This window comes from Rhinopithecus bieti, unplaced genomic scaffold, assembly GCF_001698545.2.
Source record: "Rhinopithecus bieti isolate Rb0 unplaced genomic scaffold, ASM169854v2 scaffold_53, whole genome shotgun sequence".
In the NCBI taxonomy this organism is placed as follows: Eukaryota; Metazoa; Chordata; class Mammalia; order Primates; family Cercopithecidae; genus Rhinopithecus; species Rhinopithecus bieti.
Window position 1 is genome coordinate 495,218 of NW_016803161.1, and position 21,309 is coordinate 516,526.

Consider the following 21,309-nt stretch of genomic DNA (forward strand, 5'->3'; position numbering starts at 1 on the left):
CAATCTCTTCAATGCAGTAGGCAGAAGCAGAAAAGACAGTTCCCTTCTTAACTTTTGCTGGCAATCCATTTTAAAGAGTTTTCTTGAAGAGCTCCTTATTCTGGCAAAGTTGTTAGCAAGTGGTCATCTGCTGTTCCTATTTGCTCACCACTCATTCGCTTCCTACCTTCCGACCCTAGAGCTGACATCCCCCTGATTTTGATGCCACGTTCCCTCTGAGAGTGGTTCCTGGATAACCTGCTTGCATTATAATGACTTGGTGGAGGAGAGGTGTGCTGGCCACACACACAGACACACACACACACAGACACACACACAAACCCCACAGATTTCTAGGCCCCACTGAATCAAAATTTCTGGGAAGGGTGCTCCAGGGATCTCTAGTTTTTGTCAAGCAGCCCAGGATGTTTTTATGCACACTAAAACTTGAGACTCACTGCATTAAACAGTTACAAACCCCCACAAAGTACCTGGCCCTGAGCTGCTGAACATTCCCTATTTAAAATCAACTCCTGCCTTGGCCTCTCTGAAGTGGAGGTGTTTCCTTTCTCCTCCCTCACCCTGCATCTCAAATATTAATATTCCATCTTTTTCTCTTGATACATCTTTATTCTACAAGACACTTTTTTTTTTTTTTTAAATTGTGGCTTCGGCTTAATTTGAGCTTTAGCATTGTACCTTCAAATGTCCTCCATCCATTTCCACCAGGATACCCAACTGTGATTTTTCATTCGATACAGTCCAAGGCTAGATGGATCTTTCCTATAAATATTGATAGCTCCAAATAAATGTATTCATTCATTCATTTATTCAATGTTACTTATAAAGCCCCTACTTTGTGCTTTTATGGATCTTACATTCTGCTAGGGGCCAGGAATGGGGCAGAAAGGTGTAAAAGTAACAAACAATTATGTACACAATTATCTAATAAAGATTGTGGTAACTGTGACAAAGATGAAATACAGAAAACAATGAGAGTTACGCGTTTTTTTTTGGCAAAAATACCTTATAAGTGATAGTGTATCCTTCATAATGTATCAGGAGACATACGTTATTGATTTGTTCAACTATTAATGATGTTAATCTTGATCTTTGTTTAAGTTATATCGGTCAGGTTCTCCCCGATACTATTTTTCTCTTTACAATTGAAAAGTATCTTGTAGGGAGACTATGCAAATATACCATTGCCCACTAATTTTAGCATCCAAAGATGTTTTTCCCCGAGACAATTATTGTGGTGTTTGAAAGTGGCCATTTTTCTATTTCCATTATTCCTTCTATAATTATTAGTTCAGTTGACATTCTTGTTGAAAGTTGTTTAATTTTTACATAGAATTAATGTTTAAGCTTTCAAGCGGACCTATTTTCTTTATGGTATCTAGGTTTCTCAACATTCTTTAAAAAGTCTTCAAATAAATATGTCTACCAATCTTTTCTTCTGGTACTTCTGTGGTTAGCCATTTTTGGATAAATATATTTGATCTGTGTGCAATTTATTTTTATGTAAGGAGTGAAAGAAGAATATGGACCTTTCTTGACCGCTAGGCAGAATGGCCTTTTCCTTCTGCCTCAATTATAACTGGGAATTGACTCCAGTTATCTAAAATATACTTAACTTACTTAACTCCCAACTCTTCCCAACAAGGTGATCTGCCCTAACGAGGCACTTAGTACATAATTATTAAATGCAAATACCCTGGAAGCGATGGATAAAGTTACATAGAAGAAAGGAATTGGAAGCCCAGAGAGGAAGCAAGTATGCAACGCTGGAATGAGGAAACCCTTGTCCAAACTGAAGAGCAATGAAAGAAATGGAGAAGGACAAACAGTTATTGGGGAAGATTCTGAGGAAAAACCATAGAACTTGGAAGCTAGGTGGCTGTAACGAGATACAGGAGCATAAATAAGCAAAGATATTGTAAATGTTGACATCTAAAAGAATTGGAGATAGTGATGCTTCCGACTTCACTATCAGAAGGTGAAGAATTGTCTCTTTCATCTCCATGGATGGTACCAACATCAAGTCACTTACACAAAATCTGGCAAACTCTGATATTAGCAATCCTGCACCTACCCTTTCCCTTAACCCCACATCCAATCTACCATCTGCATGTGCAGATTCAGATTTGCCCTCCAAAGCATCTCTCAAAACTGCAGGTTTTCACCATCTTTGCGGGGAGGCTCTTTAATGTACACACCACCCTTTTCTCTGCCTGCATTGCTAGAATTGCCTTCTAATTGTTGTATTTGTTTCTGTCTTGCTCCCCATCGATTAATTCTACCTGGTGAAGAATCTACCTGTGGTGATCTTTAAAAAACTGATTCAGATATTGCCATTCCTTTGCTTAAAGCACTTGAATGATGTTCTATTGCTGTTAATATCCTATATCCTTAATGAGTCCCACAAAGCTGGGTCTGACCAGACTGCCTCCTTAGAGCCTCCTTTCACACTACCTCCTCCACTGGCTTCTTTCAGTTGCTGAGATGCACTATGCAAAGTCAATGCAAAGGCACTCCATCCTCAGTTCACACTTCCACTTTCTACCCATCTTTCCAGTGTTACCTTAAACATCTCCTTTTCAGGCAAGTTATTTTTGACCATCATCAGACTAGGTCACTCTCTTGATTACATACTCATGAAGAAACATCAAATAAACCCAAATCAAGGTATTTTCTATGAAACAATCAGTCAGTGCTCTTAAAAAGTGTCAAGATCATGAAAGACAGAAAGACTTAGGAACTGTTGCAGATTAAAAGAGACTAAGGAGGCATAACAAATGAAATGTATGATCCCCGATAGGATCCTTGCCCAGAAGGACTTCAGTGAAACTTGAATAAGATCTGCAGATTAGACAATAGTACTGTATCAGTGTTAATTTACTGGTTTTGACAACTACTGTGGTTTTGCAAGGTGTTAATATTTGAGGAATATGGGTAAAGGTTGTATAAAAGCTTTGCGTACTATTTCCAAAATCTTTTGAAAGTCTAAAATTATTTTAAAGTAAAATATTTTGTAAATGCTTGAATAGTACTTTTAAAAATCTTTTCAACAAGTAAAAGAATAAAAAAGTTTGCACCACTGACAGCTATAATATCTATTATCTCTAAACTATAGGAATCATTTGCATAACAGTAAGAAAGAGTTGAGTAAAAGTGGGCAAGTGACATGAGCAAGTAATAAGAGAAATATAAACAGTTAAGTCACAAGAAATAAACATCTAAATTCACTAGTAATTAAGAAACTGAATTTAAGCCAGGTATTTAATGTATTTGATTGATAAAATTTACGTGATTGGGCCAACTCAATATGGATGAGGATTGAAAAAACTGTCAAGTTTTAAAATAATATGCACTCATGTTGACTAAGCAATTCCAATTCTAAGATCTCCCCACAGATTTCCCTGACCGTTTAATATATACACACACACACTGCGGCATGATTTTAACATATTAAAATTTTGGAAATAAAAATAAATAGCCATCAAAAGAGGAATATTTAAAATAAATAATCTCTAGCATATGAAGCTGCTAGAAATGACTTACATTTATTTGTACTGAACCAGGATGTCATCCAAGTTAGAGCATTAAGTGAAAACAGCTAGCTATGGAATAACATATAAAATATAGCTCCATCCTTGTAATATGAATACACATGTATTTATTACGTATACTGGAATTTTTCAAGAAACAAGTCTGGAACAACATTTACTGAATTTTTCTCAGCTGTTGTCTCAAGGGTGGGATCATGAGGGACTTTCACTTTTTATTTGTTCGTTGCTATACAATTTGTTATAAGTATGTATCACTTTGTAATAAAATTACACTTTTTTAAAAAACCTACAAGTTTTGGATAGGTTGCCCTGAATTTGAATCCTAGCCCTGCCAATTTCTACATGTGTAAATTCTGGTAAATTACTTAACTCTCTGAATCTATTTCTCTGGTCCAAAGTTAAGAATAATTGAGGTTTCCTTGCCTCACAATATTAAGGTACTGGTAGTTGTAGAAATTATTCAAGGACTTCCCAAATCCTGGCCTGAGGCTGAGCTGGGTGGCCTTCATGTACACACCATAACATCAATAGCAGAAAAAAGCAATTTACCAAAAAGCTATAGACCTTTAGGAATACAGAGTTGGAGAACCCTACTGCATAAACCCTTGAAAGTCAGTCCTATCAAATTCTGGGCCCCAAGTCCTCACCCTTGTTTCTTTCTGCCTTTATGGTGACAAACCAGCCTGCTTCACCCACCTGTTCCTTGATCCTCTGTTTCTGGACCAGGTACTGTGTGTCTCTAGCTCAGGTGTGCACTTGTTTGCATCCAGTTAGTCCCCAACTCAAAAATCGCACTGCAGCAACCCAGTGCCTGCCAGAAGAGATCTAAACCCTCGTCAGCCCTTCAGTGGCCTCTGTTATCTGAGCCTTTCCCCTTCTCTGTGTCTTCCACTACTCACTAATATGTCTTCTCTACATTCCTTTGATCAAAACCATCTCTGCCCTATCCAAATATCTGCCACTCAGAAGAATGTACATTATCTCTAAAAATTCCCACCAACCCTGTGGTTTCCTCATTCCACCCATCAAAAGATAGATCATATTAAGACTAGGAAAGGCAATATATCGTACCTTCATAAGAACTCCAAGGCAGCACTGACATATATGTTATTACATGAAGATGTCTATCGAAATCAGGAGGAACAAATGCTCAAAACATAAAAGTAGAAGAAAGAATTTGAATGTAAGATTAGATTTAGCTCTTAAGTAGATTCTTCTCAAAAGGGTGGTTTACTGAGCACCTGCATCAGAATCTCCTGAGAAGACTGCCAAAAGGAAGGCTACTGGGCATGGTGGTTCATGTCTGTGATCCCAGTACTCTGAATGGTTGAGGTGGAAAGATCACTTGAGCCCAGAAATTCAAGATCAGCCTCGGCAACACAGTGAAACCTCATCTCTACAAAACAAATATTTTAAAAAAATAGCTAGGTGTGGCAGCACACACCTGTAGTCCCAGCTACTTAGAAGGCTGAGGTGGGAGGATCACTTGAACCCATGAGGTCAAGGCTGCAGTGAGCTATGATCACACCATTGCATTCCTGCCTGGGTGACAGAGTAAGACCCTTGTTTTAAAAAGATAAAAAGGAAGGCTGCCAGGCTCTACCCAAATCTTTTGAATAATCATCTCTAGGGGTGGAATGGAGGACAGTTTCTTATTTTGAGCCTAGTTTGAGAATCACAGCCCTAGTTACCTAAGTTATTCAATAATATTGTATTTGACAAAAGAAAAATAACTAAGTGTGCCATAAGAATACGATATATTGCTTTCAAGATTCATATTTTAATTTATTGAATTTTTCATGAATTGAAAAAAAAGTTCTAAACCCACCAATGATTTTGAGTGATTTTCATCTTATTTATTAATTTATTTATTTAGCTTAAATACTTTATAGATTAAGTAAGCAGTTTCTTTGCCCAGGTTAACAGGAACATTAGCCTAGGAAGGGCATATTTCAGGCCTCTCTTTCCCAATCTCGTTCCATCCACCACGTCCATTTGTTCCTATAGTTAAAGAAAACTTATCTTGTGGAACAATTTATAAACCAACCTTTCAAGGACAGAACAGATTGGGAAAAAAGCCAGAGTCAACCCACCAGAAGACCGAATCATGGGCCCAAAGGCAGAACGACTTCTCTGTATTTCTAGTGTTAAATGATAGCTGTAGTGACAGGATAAATAGACTCACAGGGTCCTTAGATGAGCCAAATTTAGCCATAATCATCATTCCTGGCTATAGTTTTTCCTACACTTTTAATTAAAAGTGCATAGCTGATGAGTGCACTAGCCAGGCAAGTTTGAAATGTAACACTCTCAAAGTGAACCCGCACCTGAGCCTGTCTCTGAACACAGGCAAATGCAAAACAGGCAGGCAGGGTTCACAGGGAGCTAGAAAGGGTTAAAAATGAGTCATCACTGGCTTCCTGTTTCTAAATTAACCCAGAGAAGCATCAGATCACACAATTAAAATGAATAATTCCTGATGGACCTCTTAACAGTTATCTCTTGCATGAGCTTTTGCTGAATCTGGTTTAGTTACTGTGATGCCACTGAAACCTAAGTATCACAACAGTTTAAAAAACAAAGAGCCAAATTCACCAAATCTCAAATTCTTTCATCTTTAATCAGATTTAGACTCATGAAATTTAAAATGTTTCTTTAAAAGAATTGAACTTTTGCCAAATAATATAATGTGTAATTTACACAAAAGGTAAATTAAAGGATGTACAGTATATTTTTAACAGTGAGATTTCAAAATTTCCATCAGCAAAATTATTAGTGTTTTATACTTGCATGCTGGGTACTGAGGATAGCGACTGGAGCAAGAAAAGTGGGGGCTTGCCCTCATGGCACTTCAGGGTTCCAACCATCCCCAAAGTAAATCTATCATCTTCAATGTAAAATCAGTACCCAGATGATTGCTAGTTTTCCTTGACGTTTTGGTATTTTGTAAGCAATGCTTTTATTAAGTTCTTTATTAAAAAGTGTTCCAATTTGCGTTTTCACATATGCTTTAAAAAATTGATTATTTTGTTTTTGTTTTGCCTAACACTGTTGGCATACACAACACATATATCTCTCCATATACTCAATGATTCTTTGCTGGAGGCAAATTCAGCTTTACACAAGACCAAGAAAAAGTTTCATCTACTTAGAAGAAAACAATACTAGCTATAGATTTCCGAGAGTTATAAGAACAAACATTTATAAGAATTAATGCAATAAAGTCAAAATACAGGAATCAGTGATGGCAGATTCCATCCTAAAGCTCTGAAGGAGTTAAGAATTGCTTAGTCTTCACTGCCACAGGAGTCTTCCCACCTATAAATAAAATCTGGCTTCTTATAATTAGACATGATTACTTCAACAAGTCAAAGAACAACTAAAACTTGCTTTGCCATTACTCTATAAAATATACTGAATACGTTGAATTAAAGGATGGTTAGAAATGTCATTCTCACTCCACCACAGCTTACAATGCGAGATATCTGAGACTCTGGGAGTGTGGAAGTAAGTGGATGGCATATAAGTTTTTCAGAGTACTAAAACTTGCCCCAGAATCTGATACATTATATGAGGCAGGCATAAGAAGCCTTGAGTATAAGGAGAGACATGAGTATTGTATATGCCAACTGTGTTAGGGTAAAGATCCAGAAAATAATCCATTTTTAAAGCATATATGAAAACACAAATTAGAGCACTTCTTAATAAAGAACTTAATAAAAACATTACCTACAAAATACCAAAACATCAAGGAAAAACAGTTATAATCCGGCTACTAATTCTACATTGGAGATGACAGATCTACATTGCAGAGGAATGGAACACTGAAGCTCCATGAGGACAAGCCCCTACTTTTCTTGCTCCAATCAGTATCCCCAGCACCCGGTATGCAGTATAGGAGACAGGGATCCATACAAGTCAGGACAAGAGGTGTTGGAGTCATATTGCCTGGGTTTGATGGCCAGTTCTATCATTTACCAGCCTATGATGGTAAGCAATTCACATAGCTCCTCTGTACATCCATTTTTTAAATCTGCAAAATGGTACTTAGGCATAAGGTTGTTTAAAGAATAGTAACAAGAATAACAACGAACACATATAGCACTTAATTTTGTGCCAGACATTGTTCTAAACACTTTGTATTTACAGCTATTTATTTAACCCTCCCTAAAACCTTCTGAGATAGAAACTAATGTTTCAATTGAAAAGCAAGGAAACTGAGACTCACAGAAGTCAGTAACTTGTCCAAGGACACACAACTAGAAAGCGGGGGGAAAAAATCCTGTTTCCAACCACTCCATCACCATTGAGATAAACTTGTGTTAAAGCAGTACAGTGCCTGGCATATAACACATCTTCAATAATGAAGAGCTATTAATAAATATTTGTCAAATGTTTGCAAGATTCTGAGGTTACACCAGGGCTCCACAGGAAAGAATGCTGTAATCCACTGGTGATGTCCCTGTGGGTATGGAAGGTATTAGTGATCACACTTGTGCCACAGGTTTTCAATCTCTTTCACATAAAACAAAGAATCCTGATATCTGCCTGAGGTTTTCTTTTCTCCATCGCAATGGGATCTGAGATCAGGCTGTCACCATCAGACACTGGATTGTCGCCTCCACTCGCTAACACTAATCCACTCTCCACCAAACTGCCAAAGTGTTCTTCTGACCAGATGCTTTTGGCAACTACTCCCTTTCAAGGAACCTACAATCGGCTACCACCTCATATCAAAATTCCTCCCCCAGCTTTCAAGGGCCTTAATACGACATGGAGGAAACCTGCTTTTAACTCCTGTTCAAGTGCTCAAGAGCCTACTTATCAAATAAATACTTGATAGGAATGGCCACGTTTCATTATGCAGACAATAGCAGTGTTTGTGCTACTTCAGAACAGTGATAAGCAGTTTTTCATTTTACATAATATTTTAGTTTTATGTATTTATCTTTGGACATAGCCCAATTTTTAAAAATAAATTGAGAATCTTATTTTACTTTTGTTCAGGATGAAACAAGCTTGATCAGAGAAGGACATAAAAGGAAGAATTTCAAGAATAAAATTTGATTATTATTACCCACTAGAAAGTTAATATCCAGGCAAATTTCAGATAGCTTTCTAATCCGTCATCCTGAAACTGGAACCTGAATAACCGGGAGACTTTCTAATGATGGGAGATGGAAAGTCAGAATTAAAACAAACAAAAAAAAGGAGTCATAACATCCTTAATATTCAAGACAATGGACCCATTTCCAAAAGAGTACCTTGAAAGGTTAACTAGAGCAAATCAAGACATAAGAATTACTGGTGTTTATATCAATGGGCTTCTTTTAATAAACACAAGTTACTAAGTAACCACCAGTCTAATTTAATGTCTCTAAGCCAATCACATCAATGGAAAAAATAACATGGATTTAATTTAAAAGTTAGAGAATCAAACATGTGTTTTGAAGACTCAGCAATATGCCAAATGTTAAACTGGCCTGTCCACTTGACATGCAGAGATGCAAGACTGTACTAGAAGTTAATCTGATTTGCTTAGAAATGCAAATAATTTCTGACAAAAGCCACATCCAGATGTAGCTACATCCAGATTATTCCTGAGTTGAACATTCTGATGTCAACTCAGGATTTCTGAATGTACATTCACACGTTCAACTGGACAGTTCACATGTTCAGATAGCTGGAATAAGCAAGTCAACAGGTACCAACAGTATTTTTTGTTTGTTTTTGTTTTGCTTTCGAGAGTTTTGTTTGTTTTTGTTTTGTTTTGATTTTATTATTGTTTCTTCAATCGAGGATGTTGGCCTTCTTAGTTGATTATATGAACTGGGATTCAATTTGATGAAATGTTTGGTGACCCATATAAAGTTATGATTTAAAAAATCAATAGCAAAAGAGGTGATGTAGTTTGGTTAGGAAGACAGCCTAACATTTTTCATTTATTTAAATATTTATCAAAGAGCTGCTATGCATCAGCCCTAAGGAATGGAAAGCTGGCTCTAATATCTTCAGGGATAACCATGAGTCATTTCCTGTAATTTCAGTTGAAGCCATCTATAAATCTTTCATAAGGTCAAGAAAAAGATGTTAGTAGTAGACAGAATCGCAAACCCAGTAGATTAATTAAAATGTCTCTAATTGGTAAATGTACCCACCAGGAAAGCACCTAGCACTTCCTGGACGGAATCTACATTATTTTCTCTCACATTCCTTCTACTTCTCATGTTTTGGGCAAGAATTATCAGCCTTCTTTTCTTGTAAAATGCAATCTCATTTCTTGGATTGTAGCAGTACATTCTTACAGCTGAGAAGGGTCCTAAAGGAAGGAAATGATCAAACGGTGTTAAGTCCTATGTGCTGAAAGTAAGAAGAGGGAACTATTATTAACAATTCTTTATAACTATATTTATCAGTCCTTCTTAGGAACCAACCCCAAAGACACTCTCTCCTCCAGAAGCAAATCTCTCTACTGAGGACAACCTTAGGAAACAGGTCCCTAATTACTCCCTTCAAGTCTCCCACAAACCTTAAGACTCCTATGAAACAGGGAAAGAGTACCAAGAAACAGGCCTTGAAGGTTGAGATAGAGGTAAAGGACTTAGGTTATCTGTCTTATAATTTAAATTTTGGTGCTTACTTTACAGGTGGGGATAAGAAAACAAGTTTCTTCTTGAAATTCCCAAGAACCAGTTGCTACATAAATTACAGCCAAAGTATATGCAAAAGCAGATTCTCACTGGCAATTTGCTGCATGCGTTTCTGAACAGAAAACAATCAGCCAATTCATTTTCCAGGTAGATTCCAGTAACATTTTACGCCTTTGAATGGAGAAGCTCTCACGGTGCAAATGGTAAACAAAAAGAGTCTACTGCTCAGCGACATTAACTTGTATTAAAAATAAAGATATGTATAGTGTAGTTACACAATGCCCACTATAATCCAGTGGTAGAGTATATTTTTTGAGGTACAATGTAGCATCCATCCTGAAAACACAAAATTTCCAATGGAAACAAGGTCGGGATAAAAACAAAACACAGTGGCTTAATTTCCGTGTAAAACAACCGTCAACCCACCCTCAAAAATATTGACACGGACAATCAAACATTCAGGTATAATTCATCAGCTGGAACAAATCTACGTTAATGACCTTGACAGGGCCTTAAATCATGAGACCATAAACCAGCATCCTAGTGATATCTATTATGTCTTCGGAAATAGCTTAAAATCCAGGACTTCATGTTATTCTCAGTAATGAGCAGGATGTTTGGAAAGCAGTGTGCTCACTGGGGCTTACTTTGAAAGCTGTCTTTTTTACTTACTACCGAACACAGATTTCCAGGAAGCAAGCCACCCCACCCCACTTCCCAGGCACTTGATTTTTTTTTTTTTTCAAACCTCAAGATTGGGTTCTGTTTCCTGAATTACTTATTCCTTGTATAAATTTTCTTTTAAACTTCAGCAATTATGGCACCTTCGGCTCTGGGGGGTATCAGCAGCGTGAGCTGTTTTAGAGAAAGTTCTAAAAAAAATATGTTTTGGAGACATTCCATTTCTTTGTGCATCTCACTGGGGGCTTTAGGTGAAGGCTTTAAGTTATTCAGGTGAAGGGCAATGTCTTAGTCGCTCATAAACGGCACAAAAGTAACATCATCTGGAAAGGCATGGCACCTGTTCCGCCAGATTAAAGGTCCGTTTTTCTAACCCTCGCCCTTCCCTCCTCCACACCGCGCCGCTAGAGACAGTGCAGTGGTCTCTCCCAAGGTCGACATCATGTCCAGGGCTGCAACCCAGGGCTGAACCAGAAAAACAGGCGCACCCACGTATAGGTCAGGCCAGAGTTCCGCCCCGCCACCAGCAGCCAGGGCTTCCTGCCCCCCTATCAAGGTGAAACTAACCCCAAGAGCCCCGCGGAGGGGCGCATGCAGGCGGCGCCGTTGGAGGCGGCCGATCGCAGGACTGGCAGGAAGGAAGCGATCAGCCGCCAAAGTGCCTTTTTCCTTCCCCAGAGCCAGCCCGGGACCGGACGCTGCCAGCGGAAGGGCCGGCGCGCGCCAGGCCACGAGGCACACGCACCAGCCGTGCGTACTTCCCCGTCCGGTGCGCGCTCTCACTCAAGCGCGCGCGCCGCTACTCACCAGCAACCCTTGGTGTCCGCAGCCCGCGTGGGACGGCGACTGCGACGGCTGCCCCCGCGCCTGTCGTGTGGCCTTGGCATCCGTCCGGCCGCTGCAACCCGGGCCGCGGTGGCTTTTTCTGGAAGGCGTTGCAGCGGGGTGATACCGGCACCCGGCGACTAGGCGTTCGCTGGTTTGCCTCGGCCGTGCCTCCTCCCCCTTCTCCTGTGCCGACCGATGGAGCTTTGCTGGTTCCACTCGCGCGGGCTCCGTGCGTCGCTCTCCTCCTCACTGTCTGACACCCCAGCGCAGGGGACGAACAGCTTCCTCGCAAACCCACGCGCAGGCCGGCCGACCCCGAACCTTCAGCAGCCGTCCCTGCTGCCGCTGCTGCAGGAAAATAAATTGTCGCTGCGATGGTCCCGGCCTCCCCTGCCCCGGCCCCTGGGTGCCGCCTCCGCCTCTGCCTCCGCCCCCTCCTCCCTGGCGGCTGCGGCTTCCCGCATTCTGCAGAAAAAGCTCGCAGGTGGAAGGAAGCAGGGCCCCTGCGGATGGCCTAGAGCGAGAGTGAAGCGGTTGGGTGCCACTTTCGCATCTGAAACCCTGCATGTCTTCTCCCCACCCGGAACCACCTAAAGTCCCTTTTGCTCCACCATCAATTTCACCGAGATAGACAGGAGTGGTGCCTTTGAAGACTGCACAGTACACAAACCTTGATGCAGCTGACCGTTAAACTGTCACTGGAGTCTGGGGAAGGATAGGGTTTTGGTTGAAAATCCCACTCATACCTCATATCAGGAATTCCTTTTGATATGTATCCACAACTGGCTACGCCCACCATGAAGCACCTTAGTTCTTCCCCCTACCCCCAATTTGTGTGTACTTGGAAAATACGAATTATTAGAATATCTCTTGGATGTTATGTTACTATCACATGCAGTGTTCTTACTACAGTTCTGGCACTGTGTTAGGCAGTCGGTACACAAAATCTTATTCCATCTGCTACAACCTATATATAAAAGGGACTCATTTTTTGTTTTTGTTTTTTCCATGAACGAGAGACAGAGAAGTAAAATAATTTATCCCAGGTTAATCACCTAGAAAGTAGTAGAAGCTTAAATTTAAACTCTGATCCAATACTGAAAGCTGTTTCTATTGGCTTGACATTAATTGATAATGTCATTAATTGACAAACATTTTATGAAGGTTGCTGCTGCTGGATGAAATAGAGTCGCTTTTCTTGAGCTTGGTTGGGAGCTTACCTCCAAGTGAGAGAAATGGCTGCAAAGTGGGGTGGGAAAACACTGGCTTTTTTCTTAGCCTTTCCTCTGGAAACCAAAATTCTAGCCCTGACTCAGCCACCAACTGAGTTGCTTGGTCTCAGGCATTTCACCTTCTTAAGCCTCATCTTCCTGAATTCTTTTCTTTTAAATGAGGAGGTCTGATTGTTGGAGGCAGCCTGCAGCCTTGATTTTTAAGAAGTAACAGTGTTGTTTTTCTTAGTTTGAAGTTGGTTCCAAATGTTGAAGTTAGGAGATTTCACAGAAATTCAGACTTTTCACATTTTCTGTAAAATTGTAACATCAGATATTCGGTCCAAGGCGAGTTCTAGCAGCCATCAGCTGGAGCTGAATAGCGGGTGTCCCCTTTAGACTGTGAAGACACTCTTCAGTTTTCCACAGTCCCCACCACTCCCATACACCCCCACCTCACTGACATTTGAGAATATGGTAGGCATTTGAGTTTGCAGTATTGGACCGGATAATCTCATGATCTCCTGGACAATTTAAAATTCAGTGATAATTAAGAAGGTTAGCCAGATTCCTAAAAAGCATTATGAAACAAAAAATTCCACATACATATTTAGAGCGGTCATTGATCCTGGTCTTGCTATCTGGCATCCAAATTCATATAAAAGCCAAAAGGGCCCAATATCCACCGTCTCCCGCTTCCTGGCAGCTAGAGTACCATCTTGTGACCCAACACCAGCCTCAGAGACTCCTGTACCTTTATTTGAGTCTGGAGTATGTGTTTCAAGAAAAAACATTTTAGAAATGTCTTCATTATCTGTGAAGTGGGTTTTGTGTTCAGAGACAGTAGTGCCAGAGGTGACACTGTGGCAATGCCAGTGGTGTCCTAAGTGAGCTGTTTGAATGGTGTGATGACCCACCAGTTCTAATTTCAGCCGCTAAGCTTCCCTTCCTGTGGAAGGAGCCTAATTTGCCAAACTTCCTGTCTCTTTGGTGTGCTACTTAATGACTTTCCAATATATTTATCTTCTGATTCAGTCAGCCAGAAATGATTTCAGTGTTGCGACCAAGAACTCTGATATAGCAACTTTAGGTATGATTTAAGCTATTTCCCTTTTATTAATTGAGTTAATGAAGAGCAAGCACCAGTGTATTTATACAACTTTTATCTTAGAGAATTTTTAAGTGACCTATAGTTTTACTTGCATTTTTAAAGATTCAATCTCAGTAGTAATTTAAAATCCAGATTTTGTTTTGCTCCAGAACCTTCATTTCTCTTATTTTTGAGAAAATTTTACCCTACTAAACCTTGAATGAAGATTTCAAATCTATATGCAAATACACATAAGCACTCTTATTTTGCAGATGAGAAAATGAGGGTGCAAGTTACAGAATACATGAAGGCAGAGCAGTGAGGAAATCCTGGGCTATTTTCTGATATGGTAGAATAGGGTTTCGGAACTCCTGAATTCAGCAAGGGTATAATTTGCAAGTAATTACTCCCTTGTAAATCAGAGTTGACCACACTTGTAGTGAAATTCTTTCCTGATGGTGCCTACGGGGTTCCACTCCAGTACTGGAAGCTGGACTGGAAACAGTGACCATGTTCCTTTAAGGATCCTCAATAGTGTGCACAGGGGAAGCCTGCTTTCTGCTGGTATCTAGATCTTCACTGTGACACGACATAACTTCTCAGAGAGCAGCATGCCACCATTCAGTGATCTTAGGGAGGAAATCAAGTGTCACTGTAGTGTCTGCTGAAGTGTGATGCCTGTTTCTTAGGGAAGCCAATAACTCACTAGAAGCAGGCCCTTCATACCCACGGGTGGACTGAAACTAGGATTTACTCAGCCAACAGGGACTGGCAGAGAGGGTGGAAGGTCTAACTGGTGACCATCCTGTTGTTTTGCGGCAACATGTGGGATTTCCCGTCCCTTGCATTTTTAAAGGGATGTCGCAGGGCAGAGGATCCAAAGTCTAAGTGGTGACCTGGACAACGACATGCAGTTTTCCATACATCTCATGATATCTGACCACAAAGACAAGCACATCTTTCCCTTTTTTCCTCACTTTGGCCAGCAGTTCCTCTGAGAACTCACGTCCTTCAAATCTTGATACATTTCCTTCTGCAACACCCTTTGTTATCTCTATCACAGTTGCTAACATATTTGACTGGATATGGATTATCATATCTAAATTAGTAAACTTTATGCTTTCTGGATTCATGATGTGAGAAAAAATGGGCATAGCTTTTGCCACCTGGTTCTAATGCCACAGGAAACAGGATGCTCTCCTGGAGAGAACTCTTTTGATTGAGGTCTCATTTCTTAATGTAGTACAGACTTTGAAAGATTCAGAGCTATTCAGTTTGTAGCCAATTGCAAAAGCAAGAACATAGGTATACTGGTGAACTTCACATCTGGGTTTTTCATCTCTGTCAATATTTCCAAAGCACTTATATATTTGCTTTTGGTAAATAATATATCCATCAAAATAGTAAATTGTGTGGAGTCTGAGAACCCTTGTAAATGCTCATCTTTCATGAGCTCCATTGCAGATTCCTCAAGATTCGAGTCATAACACAGTCTTATGAAAAGTGGTCCAAACTTATATTCCACCAAAGTGACATTTCTGTTTTCTGTATGCTACTTGCAAGTGACATTTTTAGCCAGTTCGATGTGGTCCCAGGACTCACACAAATGAAGTAGGGTTCTTAACTTCCCCTTCAAGATGGGCTTGTTCTAGGTCAGTTTCTCTTCCAAGTTTCTAAAACAGATTTATTTGGTGCCAGGAAGATTATATGCAACAACCATCTTCTTATGCTGAAATTTTTATAATTTCACAATATTATCTGTAAGTAGATATCTTTTAGCTCCAAGAGGACAGTGGCAGCAGGTGGAGGCGGAGTCTCTCATCCCAGGATACACTGAAATCTGTAGTGCTGGCGGAAGAACTTAATCTGAAAGACCAAAATGCCGCAGCCATACTGTCTCAGACTAAACCAACTCCAGACTTTTTTAAAAGATAAGGCTTTTTTTCCCCTTCCAGTAATATTAACAAATGTTGCTTATCGATAAACATTTCTTCATTACTGGTGAGGGTCCAATGAAATCAGCCCTCTTATCTGGTGGTGTGATTTTGCTACACTGCTGGAAAGGAATGTGTCAGTGTGTCAAGGAACGTTCTGAAATGTACTCTTCCCATTGCCCGCAGTAATTCCACTTCTAAGAAGCAATTTATCCTAAGGAAATCTGAAATAAAGAATAAGATTCCTGCACTGAGATATTTATCACCAACTTTGGGTATTAAAATTATGTTTATGACGGACTTTTAATGACGTTGAAAGTGCTTATGATACAATGTTAAGCAAACAAGAATACAAAATTGCGTGCATATATATCTCAAGTATGTAAATCTCAAATGGATAAGAATATAGGAGCAAATCCAGGATAAATTATTTAAATGGCCTCCTAGAGATTGGTTATGGGTGATTATGATTGACTTCTTTCTACTTTACTCTATCTTTAATTTTTCTATAAAGGACATACTTTCCTTTTATTTTGGAAGAAAAAGCATTTAGTAATTAAAAATAAACAGGCCTGGCGTGATGACTCACGCCTGTAATCCTAGCACTTTGGGTGGCTGAGGAGGGTGGATCACGTGAGCCCAGGAATTCAAGACCAGCCTCTAGTAAAAATACAAAAAATTAGCCAGGTATGGTGGTGCACGCCTGTAGTTCCAGCTACTCAGGAGGCAGACATGGGGGAATCACCTGAGCCCGAGAGGTTGAGGCTGCCGTGTGCTGTGATAGTGCCACTGCGCTCCAGCCTGGGCAAAAGAGTGAGACCCTGTCTCCAAAAATAAAAAATGGAAAAAAAGAGAAACGAGATTTGGCAGCCAGATAAATATGAGGTGGAATCTACCACAGTACCTCATTCATGATGGGTACAATTTAAGTATTTGAGAAAAGGACAAAGGTAAGAATAAAGAAGAGAGGGAGGAAGGAAAGGAACATTATTTCATGAAGAAGAGTGATAAATTGAGTGATGGTGACTGCCTTGTCGTTTGCTTAGTTTATGCCATACCTAGAAATAGGCCATTACATTCTAAATTGGTTCATTAACTAATGCTGTATTTGAGTATTTCCCAACTGATGACAAGTGACAAGACATTAAAACCTTTCTCACTGAATGGGGAATATGGAGCCAGCTCTCAGATTTTTTTCTGTTTCACAATGTCAGAGCTAGATCTGTTCTGAGAAGCTGGCATAGCCTCAAAGTGTTGGTATTCCAGACAAAGAGGACCTTTCCTGCCTCTGACTGGTCTTAATATGGAGGTCTGTCACTCTATCTTTAAGGCACCCCGAAGTCCACGAGCTTGGAGTAATCTCTCATCTCCCCATCTGGCAACGCCCTACTAGGATCTTATTTCTTAGAACTGATGGTACAAAAAGAGAACATTTAGTGTTGAATTTACCTTAATCAGGAGATTAAAACTATTTTCATATACTGTACTGGAGTTGTTTGGTGTATGCACACAAAGTGGTGTTCTCATTGACTGTTCTTCCTGACACTAGATAGGCTGGAGTCCTTGTTCTTTGTTTTAAATTTAGAATTTCCTGGCTCTGGATTATCTCTAAAGACAAAGCATCCAGGGAAAGAAAAGAACTAGGACTCAAATGATTATATTGGAAAAAAATATCCTTCTCAGAGATCATTATGCACTTAAAAGTATGTATGTCAGAAATTGTTATATTATTGAAAACACATGTTCTTAAAATTCTGGCTTTGTTATTGTTTATACTAGTAGTTCTCAAAATATGGCTCAGGGATCCCTGACAGCCTGTAAGATCCAAACTATTAAAAAAAAAACACAAACATATTATTTGGCTTTTTCACTCTCATTCTCATGGATTTGCAGTGGAATGTCTCAGCTACATGTATGATATCACCACAGCTAGAATGCAAATGCAGATAGGAGAATCCAGTCATCTCTTAAGCCAGACTCAAAAGACATTTGTAAAATAGAAAGCAATGACAGTTTTCTCACTAATTTTGTTTTGGGAAATAAATTGTAATAAAATGTGAATATTTAGTTTAACACGTCATTAATTTACTATTTTTAATAAATTAATAAAATATTTTAAAGTTTCTGCTTTATTTTCAATGCAGTAAACATGGGTAGATATAACCCATGAAAACAAAAGCTCTCTGGAATCCTCAATCATTTTAAAGATAGTTTTAAAACATAAAGAAACCTTTAGGCCAAAATGTTTGAGAAACACTCGTCTATGCTATTAAAGAGTAGTAAGTTCCAAATAACCTATTCTTTTTAGTTGAGGAATTATAACTATGGTAATTTAGCCCATGTCATTAAATGCAGGAAGCAACTGCTTCAAAACTGGAAACGGCAGGCACAGTTGATTTTTTCCACTCATGTGATTTATTTTGGTGCTTTCTTCCTGTTACTTTAAACTAAGACAATTTTGTATCCATTGTGTCCCCATATCCAGATACTGAATGAGGTTTGGGAAATACATGGAATCTTTTCCTCTGCTGCCATTTACAAATTATCCTGGACCTAATCTACCTGAGGTTATTTTTTCCCATTGGAAAACGGGGAATAATGGCCCTAGATTGCTCTTAAGGTAGTTATGAAGGAAGTGAAAAGCATTCTGAAAATTATAATGTGCTTTGCAGGTATTAATATAAGGCTTAGTACTAGTAAACATTTCAATATACAGACATTTGATGAAAAATGTAAATTCTCTCTTCTGCTGATATTATTTAACCCCTTCGATTTAGGTACATAAGGCATTGTTGAATGTGGAGCAAATACTAATAGTGTTTGGGGTGTTAGATTTTTTTTAAATACTTTTTTTTTTGCAGGCTGTTTTACAAATGTAAAATATATGTTTACAAAGGCAGAAAGGTGGAAGGAGACCTGGCGGGAGGTCATAGAACAGCATCTAATCCCCACAATCAAAATATATAAATATACTCTGTAAAAATTGCATCTCCCCTGGGGCTGCTCCAGTGCAATAGAAACCCTTCCATCATAGACTTTTGCTGTTATGTAACACCTATATAGTAGGTTTGAGCAGCTTCCTTTTACAGAAAAGTGGTAGATATACAAGATGGTACTGTATTGGTATTTAAATTTTCTTTGGTCAGGAAAAAAAATTCTGTTTAAAGAAAAATGTGACCACTGGATATTTCACTGGAGTAAATAATACTATCTTAAAATACAACTCTTAAATTTATCTACGGCTATATCAGCAAAGACATGACCTTTTCAAGGACAAATATTAAAAATTGCAAATCCCTAAGTACATATTTGGGCATGTGCTTCTGGGCTTAACACTTAGGCTCATAATGCTGTAACACTATGTCTTAGTCTATTCAGGCTGCCATAACAAAATGTCACAGACTGGTTGGTTTAAACAACAGAAATCTATTTCTCACAGTTCTGGAGACAGAGAAGTCCAAGGTCAAGGTACCTGCTGATTCAGTCCTGGTGAGGGTCCTCTTCCTGGCTTGCAGATTGCTGCCTTCTAGCTATGCCCTCATAAGGCTGAGAGCGAGATCTCTGTAAGGTCAGCAGTCCTATCAGATTGGTACCTACCCGTATGACTTCATTTAACTTTACCTCCTAAAAACCCTTTCTCCAAATATAGTCATACTGGGGACTAGAACTTTAATGTATGAATTTTGGGAGGTTACATGTCATTTGCCATTTGAAAGTAAGTACAAAATAGACTTTGGATGAAGCCACATAGTTTCATACCAGTGTCTGAGGAACTACAGCATTACAAAGGAGTGTAATCATGGATTGGTCATTTTATACATTAATTTATTCCATTTTTCTGATTAAATGCCAAACTTTGTCATCATAATTCACTCTGTCATAATATATTATTTATATTTTCAGAGGCTTGAGTGAATACAAAGAAATGCATGCCCCTCTCCAAAAAGAGAAGGAGAACTTCTAATAAGTTGTTGATATTGTCTTTCTTTGACTTAATAATTTTATTAAGAGAAACTACTATCGTTCTTTGAGGTAGAAAACAGGGTGCCCTCTGAGCAAGAAAAGCCTTCTAGTTTTTAGTATCAGAAGGTACCAGAAATATCATTTAGTCCAATTTTCTTACTTTATAAAAGAGGAAACAGATCTTGAAAGTGCCAATAACTTATCCAAGTCATTGAAGACTGTACTACAGCTAGTTATCTGTTCCATTCTGATCAGGAAACTTGATTAGCTTGCTATTACCTAAGTTTCTTAGATTCTACTTTTACTAATTGCACATTATTTTCCCAGGCATGATATGAGTTGGTTCCCTTAACATTCCTGGGAGATAGGGAGACTCATATTAGGCCAAAGGATGAAAAGGATTTTGTTTCTAGAAGTGGTACACAGAAAGGAATTTATGAGAAGTAACTGCAAATCTGTAAAACGTGTGACAATAAGTGTTAAAATTAAAGTGGAACTGAAATGCCATGTGAAAGCAAATGGGCATTATTTACATATTATAAAGGAATACGTGATTATGAAAGTAAGATATCAAGTGGCAGAGTAAGCACAAAAAATGGGCACTTTTGGTTGAAAGGATTGTAGTTTAAGGGTAGGTTAATTAGTTTCTCTAAGTTTCATTTTTTTGATGAGTAAATACAATGGAACTCTCATGAAGATTAAATGAAATCACATTTATAATGCATCTAGTACTATGTCCAAGTGGAATGAAGTGAAGGAATCCAAGGTTTTTGAGTCCAGACTACAAAAGGAATGGTATTATCTTTATTAGAAATGAAAAAAAAAAAAAAAGCCGGGTGTGGTGGCTCATGCCTGTAATCCCAACATTTTGAGTGGCTGAGGCAGGCAGACTGCTCAAGTCCAGGAGTTTGAGACCAGCCTGGAAAACATTGTGAAACCCTGTCTCTATACAAAATACAAAAATTAGCTGGGTGTGGCAGCATGCACCTGTAATCCCAGTTACTCAGGAGGCTGAGGCGGGAGGATCACTTGAGCGTGGGAGGCAGAGATTGCAATGAGTTGAGATTGCACCACTGCACTGCAGCCTGGGTAACAGAGTGAGACCCTGTCTCAAAAACAAACAAACAAGCAAACAAAAAAGAAATCAAGCAATAGTATGGGCTATAGTGAGATCGTGATGTATTTGAGATGAATGCAGAGGAATCAAATGGAAATGCCTAGTAGTCCTGAGAAATTAATCTCATGGTATAAATTTAGGGTCATCTGCCCAGCGGTGATAGTTAAAACCAAGGTAATGGATCAAAGCCTCAAGGACAGTAATTGGGGAAGGCCTGAGCACCAAGGATTGAACCTTAACAAATGCCTATCTGTACCAGGCAATGGGAGGAAGAGGGCCCAGGA

At 39.1% G+C, this 21,309-nt stretch overlaps 1 protein-coding gene and 1 pseudogene across 5 annotated transcripts in view; both read right to left on the bottom strand.

Moving 5' to 3' along the window:
- STAMBPL1 (STAM binding protein like 1) overlaps window positions 1-12,387 on the bottom strand; it is a 43,965-nt gene extending 31,578 nt beyond the window's left edge. For 2 of the 5 annotated variants that reach the window (XM_017867485.1, XM_017867441.1), the window contains exon 1: window positions 11,690-12,260. The gene's annotated coding sequence lies outside the window, so the exon portion shown is untranslated. Of the gene's footprint in view, window positions 1-9,709; window positions 9,871-11,449; window positions 11,644-11,689; window positions 12,261-12,300 lie in introns of those variants that run through there. The other 3 variants (XM_017867452.1, XM_017867459.1, XM_017867469.1) reach the window with 3 other exon arrangements.
- Window positions 12,388-15,281: 2,894 nt separating this feature from the next.
- LOC108526461 (pentatricopeptide repeat-containing protein 2, mitochondrial pseudogene) lies at window positions 15,282-15,999 on the bottom strand (annotated as a pseudogene).
- Between the last annotated feature and the right edge of the window lie 5,310 nt (window positions 16,000-21,309).